The following is a 6,887-nucleotide window of genomic DNA, read 5'->3' on the forward strand; positions in this document are numbered from 1 at the left end:
TGCTGGCGGCTCACCTGCAACTGCGCAACGCTACGCGCTGTTTACATCCAACTGCCCAACACTACAATGGCGAATATTCCAACAATGCCAACCAGCCACAGACTGCACACAGCACAGCCAGTGATTTTCATACAGAGCGCTAGGTGACGTTACCAACATAAAAACCTAAACAGCCTACTTACAATACGATTTCCGAACGATTGTTACGAGCAGAACATCGCACGCCAAAGAAAGGTTCTACGATAAAAGCGAGCATTTACTAACAAGTATTTGTCAAAAAATACGAAAGGAATTACTGTGATTGGACTTTTGGGGCACAGTAAGAATATATTGCATTTAACAGCCTTTAATGACGAGTGTCCTGAGGAGCAATAATCCGATTTGACTTTGATTGGAGCCAGGATTTTAAGTTCCTTAAAACTATCCTGATAGACGGCTGCAGCTTGGGAAGGTGACCCTGACTGTTACAGCGCAATAGCCGGAGAATGGAACATTTACCGCCAGTCCACATCACGAGTGATACGTGCTGTAAATCCAGAACTTGAGGGGCTGGTTTTCCCTAATTCACTTAAGGGTAGCTGTTCGAAGGATTTACGGTATTCTTGCTGGATGTTGGGCTTCACGTCTGTTGTGGTGGCTTAAAGGTTGAAAATCATCCGAATGCCTTAGGTGTTCTTCCAGTACGATAAAACAGTTCTTCAGGTCACATTATAATCACATATCGCTATGCCCGTAGCATTTCAGATTGAAAAATTATCTGTACCTCATAATTTTGAGAATCGAACGAGTTCCAGTAACAAAGATTTTTTATAACAGCTGTTGTGCTACATCATGCATGCCTAACGGTTCCTCCAACAAATGGAACCAAGTGCAGGGGACACTGTTCCGTGGGGTATTGGAAGTATCTGATTCGGTAACTTTTGTTTGTTTTTGTTTTTTGCAGATGTAAATCAACCAGTCACACTGAAAATTAATTAGCCTAGTCGAAGCTTCTCATGGGATGTGGGTGAACACGGAGGACAGTATCACAAACTCGACTCCTTAGCTGCTATATATTCTCCATTCAAGGTTTACAAAGCACCACAAGACGAATGTTAACTACCGAAATCAAGAGGAAGAATTACATTAAAATGAAGTACCTAGTTCACATGGTATCAGGCATCAGTTTAAATAAAAGTCACAAAAATGTAGTGAATGAAGCTCCTATATGTTTGAGACGAGTAGAGAGAGAAACGTTAATTAGCGTTGGGGAGTAAAAGTGAAGTATCATGGCGCGTAGGCCGTAGCATTTCACCGTATTGCGCCGATAAAGACTGCCGTTTGTCCAAGTGGAGCCGGCCGGAGTGCCCGAGCGGTTGTGGTGCTTCAGTCTGGAACCGCGCGACCGCTAGGGTCGCAGGTTCGAATCCTGCCTCGGACATGGATGTGTGTGATGTCCTTACGTTAGTTAGGTTTAAGTAGTTACAAGTTCTAGGAGACTGATGACCTCAGAAGTTAAGTCCCATATTGCTCAGAGCCATTTGAACCATTTTTTTTGTCCAAGTGAGTCTCTGTGGTGCACTGTCACGCTACATGTTGATTGCTCCACGGCGCCGGGAAAAGCGAGCCTAAGTGACGGACGCTACTGGGTCAAATCTAAAATCTTGTTCTTCTCTCTTTTCTCTAGTTTCTTCTTTATTGATTTATGATATGATGGTCTTTAGTAACAGAAAATATTTTTTGCAAGAAAATGAAGCTATCCACTGGCAGACATTATTAATTACATTAGCAGAGAGCATTGATAATTTCAGAAAATATACGTGGCGAATGCAAAGGCACTGAAAAATCTGAAGATTTGTACCTCACTTGTTGTGCAGCATCTTGTTCTTCGGAGCTCAAGCTGGACAGATGTAACCTTCGTAGTTGTCCCATACCGATTTATGCTATGGCTCAAAATGGTTCAAATGGCTCTGAGCACTGTGGGACTTAACATCTGAGGTTATCAGTCCCCTAGACTTAGAACTACTTAAACCTAACTAACCTAAGGACACCACACACAGCCATGCCCGAGGCAGGATTCGAAACTGCGACCGTAGCAGCAGCGCGGTTCCGGGCTGAAGCACATAGAACCGCTCGGTCACAACGGCCGGCAATGTTATTTAAATGTATCTATTTTGACGGCTCCCTCACTGGTTAGAACCACCACCTTGTCTCCTAAGCACGTGGTTTATTTACTTTGTGATTTGTATATGTTTCAAGAAAACAGATCGGTGGCGTATTGATCGGTGATTCTTTTTGCTCGTTCCTTAATATCGTTTTTTTAAGGGCCAGAAACACCTGAGATATTTAAGCCGATTACTTTTCTCCTGTACGAAGTACTGTATAGGAAATCTTACGCGAGTCTTATTGGTTACTGTTTCTGAATCCTGAAACCCGTCAACCTACTCACTGACCTGATAAGACGAAAATGTCTGTGTAAAATAAGAGGATTGGTTGCAGAAAGATAAATTAAATATTGTATTTCAGGAAAGATCTATATGTAATAGTGCAGCGTGCAGTTTATTCACACAATAGCCATCCCTAACGTGGGTTGCTTCCATGTCGGACTGTTATATTTGCAGAACGTTAAATAAAAGTCGAACCTTTGAGAAAATTAGTCTACAATCATCTCATTGCAGTGAGAAGAGAGCAACGCCACAAGGCATTATTTTCTATTGTCTCCCTGAATGGCAGTTCCTACAAAAAGTTACTTCTTCCTTAGCAGCGAGTTCTGAGCGAACTCTCCCGATCTTTTAAGTTGTCATTACCTGACTGTTTCTGATCGCTAACATCCTCCAAACAATGTCCTCCTGCGCCCCTGGTGCTCTTATTCAACGGTATTGTTCTTACAGTCACCGCCATCTTGATGTCATCAAATGATTATATTTTTAAAGACGATGCCTTAAAATTAACTGGCCCAAAACTACCCCTGTAAAGAGCAAATAATCTTAAGTAATTTCTGTCTTACTGTCGTCTCGAGAACATACAGAATATCGGGAGGCAAGTTCCTCTTTATTACATTTTATAGCTTAATTTCCTAACACACCTTGAAGGGAATGACTTATTGACATATAACGGAACACGTATTCAGAAAATATCGTTCTTGTGCAATGCAGCTATCTCTTCATTCCCATGAAGTAATGAGTGCTGTCGAAAGGGGATCTCAGATCGATTCCATATTCCTGGATTTCCTGAAGGCTTTTGATACCGTTCCTCAAAAGCGACTATTAATCAAGTTGCGTGCATATGGAGTATCGTCTCACTTTTGTGACTGGATTCGTGATAGACGTTATATCATCCAGTAGAACAGAAGCGATATCTGGCGTTCCGCCATCTGCTGTTCCTGATTTACATAAATGATCTAGGTGATAATCTGAGCAGCCTCCTTAGATTGTTTTCAGATGCCGCTGTAATTTACCGTCTAGTACAATCATCAGACTATCAAGTCCAATATCAAAATGATGCAGAGAGAATTTCTGTAAGGCGCGAAAAGTGGCAATTGTCACTAAACAAAGAAAAGTGCGAGGTCATCCACATGGGTACTAAAAGAAATCCGATAAATTTTGGGTATACGATAAATCGCACATATCTAAGGGCTGTCAATTCGACTAAATACCTAGGAGCAACTTAAATTGGAAAGAGCACACAGATAATATTGTGGGGAAGGCGAAACAAAGACTGAACTTTGTTGGCTGAACACTTAGAAGATGCGACTAACCCACTAAATAGGCAACCTACATTACACTTTTCCGCCCTCTGCTGGAATATTGCTGCGCGGTGTGGTATCCCTACCAGGTAGGGTTGACGGAGGACATCGAAAAAGTGCAAAGAGGGGCAGCTCATTTCGTTTTATCACGCAATAGGGGTGTGAGTGTCAATGTTATGATACGCGAGATGGGTGGCAGTCACCGAAACAAAGGCGGTTTTCTTTCGGCTGAGATCTATTTACGAAAATTCAACTTTCTCTTCCGAATGCGAAAATATTTTGTTGACACACAAGTACGAAGGGAGAAATGATCATCATAATAAATTAAGAGAAATCAGAGCTCGAACGAAAGGATTTAGGTGTCTCTGTTACGTCAGGACCACCCCCCAGCCCATGTTAAAAGCTAGGGCCCTCCAGAAGAGCAGTATAGATCTTACGGTAACACAAAAAGGGCCACCCCCCTCCGCAAGTTTTAGCGTGAGACTTTCTCGCGTCTCTGATACGTTAGGACCACCCCTCAGCACATGTTAAAAGATAGAGCCCTCCAGAAGAACAATATAGATCTTACTATAACACTAAAGGACCACACCAGCTGCAAGTTTTAGCGTGAGACTTTTTCGCGTCTCTGTTACGTTGCGAACTATAAAAACATTGCCCCAACACGAAAAGTATAACGTTTCTCATTGGACAGACAAAATTTTTGTAGGCGGAACTTAAGGTTAACATTGAGACCCTGATTGGTCAGATGAAAACACAGCCAGGTAGTTTTTTTCTAAACCAACTTCGGTAAAATGTAGTAAGGAGAAGTTAGGAATGAGTTCCTTGAGAGATGGCGAGGTGAGCGGAGCTGTGCTGCCCGCCGCCCCCTGACGAACACCGACAAAGTAATGAATGCACGCGATGCCGCGTAACAGCACATAAAGCTTCACTCAGAACTGCAGAAGTCTCATCTGTTACACCCCTTTTTGCGTAATACTAGTGTCGATCGTGAATTAAAGCTCATGGTGTTCACATTTGCCACTTGAAGTAAAAATCTGAAATGCGACGATTTTTCTGTTATATAGTTATTGAGAAGCCACATCAGCCACTGTAATTTCGACAAGTTACATAAGTAATTAAAGGTAATTGAGGGTCACTGTAGACCATTTTGATAGTTTTCTCTCTTGTGAAACTTAATTTAAACCTAGATTATAGATGTGATATCGCATAGGTCATTCTTCGATCCATTGTAGAACTTGGAAACCCATTCAGGGAATATTCGTTCACATTTTTGTTGAACGCAGTTGGTTTTTACCATCCTGTATTAAAACATTTCCTTTTATCAATAGTACAATTTATAAACAATGTTTTGTGAGCAGAATAAAATTTCCAATGGTAAACTTAATTGCATTTTCGACGTTATTTTACCAGCTAACTAAAAATAGGAAAGCCTTGAACCCCTTCCACTAAATTTAGTTAGTATTAAGATTTTTTTGTAGGGAGTGCAGTGGAGCTAACGCTGAAATCATTAAGTATTTGGTTATATCATCGCTAGTCTCACTGAACTCTTCTGAATTCTACATGTAATGTGTGGTCTGACGTCTCCTTACCAGCAACAGGTCCCAGGTTCAAACTAGTCAATTCCCTAAAAAACACGCTCAGAGCGACGTTGCGCTAAAGTGATAGGGAGACACGATATAGAACAAACAGACACCACGCAAAATGTTAGAAACTTCCTCCCAACGAACACTGATGTTAGCGATATACCTACGGCATCTGTCTTCCGTGATTTCGTTGTTAACTTACAGAACGAGGCGTTTGCTCTACGTTAAATCATGTGGAAGTTCCACGTAAATTGTTTCCTGTAGTTGTCCCAAAGATAGAAGTCACTTTGGTTGAAATCTAACCTATTGGGGGTCCAAAATTGCCCATTAATTAAATGACATGAAAATCTGTGTGAAATGTGTCCATTCCTAAAGCATCAACTGCACACCGACCAGCGCAGCGTCTCGAAACGGCATCAAGAATTCGCTGACCTGCGCGCCAGTGAAAAGAGGGGGCAGTGTCACGTCACCCAGGAGGACAGAGTTCAGCGCCCTCCGAAAACGCTGATTTCATCAGCAGCCCATCGCTGGTCGACCCAGTTCGGTCGTATTCATCGAGCGCATCATTACTGAGCAAACAGGAAGACGATGCTTAGACTGTGTTCTGCGAGTAGTAATAGGTTGTCAATATACTTGCAGCTAGGAGGCACAAAAAGTTAAAAATCAAGCATTACATTAGTCTTGAAGTTTAGTGTACACAGCATTTTGGATTCCTGCTACCGGCCATTGCAACTTATCTCTTTCCTTGTTTGTGTCGGTGCTGACGGCTGCAGTAGCCCACACATCTGGCTATGAGGATTCCAGGACCTACGCTGCCTTTGCTCTACGCCGGTATCTCACAGCCCGTCACTAATATTTTTCTCTTTTCCTTCAGAGGCTCATTAGTACTAATTACTTATAAGCGTTTATATAACTTTGGTGCCACGCTCCTTCCATTAAAATGGCCTCTCACTCGTTCCCACACCACCTGCGCTTACGCCTCCGCCTACTGCTAGCTTTGATCTATTGCAGTTTATTCAGTTTCTAAACCACCAGATGTCGCAGTTGAAGACCGTCGTCCAGCAGGTCATTAGTGCCCAACCACCTACTGCGTCAACTCCGCCGCAACAACCAGCGACACCCATGGGACTGCCTGTGTGCATTCCAGTGTTCCGAGCTTCCAATGACCAGCAAGGGGAATGGAATGAGTACTGCACTTACTTCAATGCTAACTGTGCTACGTGTAAAGAGCAAGGAGATTACCACCTCAGTAAGAAGTTATTCCCGTCTAGTAGGCCGGAGCTACTGATTTTTGAACATCTAGATTGCGCCCTAACTAACTACACTAAAGAGCCAAATAACAGGTAGACCTGCCTAATATAGTGTAGAGCCCTCGCGAGCGTGCAGAAGTGCCGCAACACGACGTGGCAGGGCTTCGACTAATGTCTGAAGAGATGCTGGAGGGAATTGACACCATAAATCCTGCAGGGCTGTCCATAAATCCGAAAGAGTACGAAGGCGTGGAGATCTCTTCCGAACAGCACGTTGCAAGACATCCCAGATATGCTCAATTATGTTACTGTCTGCGGAGTTTGGTGGGC

This window comes from Schistocerca gregaria, chromosome 2 (genome assembly GCF_023897955.1).
Source record: "Schistocerca gregaria isolate iqSchGreg1 chromosome 2, iqSchGreg1.2, whole genome shotgun sequence".
NCBI lineage: Eukaryota > Metazoa > Arthropoda > Insecta > Orthoptera > Acrididae > Schistocerca > Schistocerca gregaria.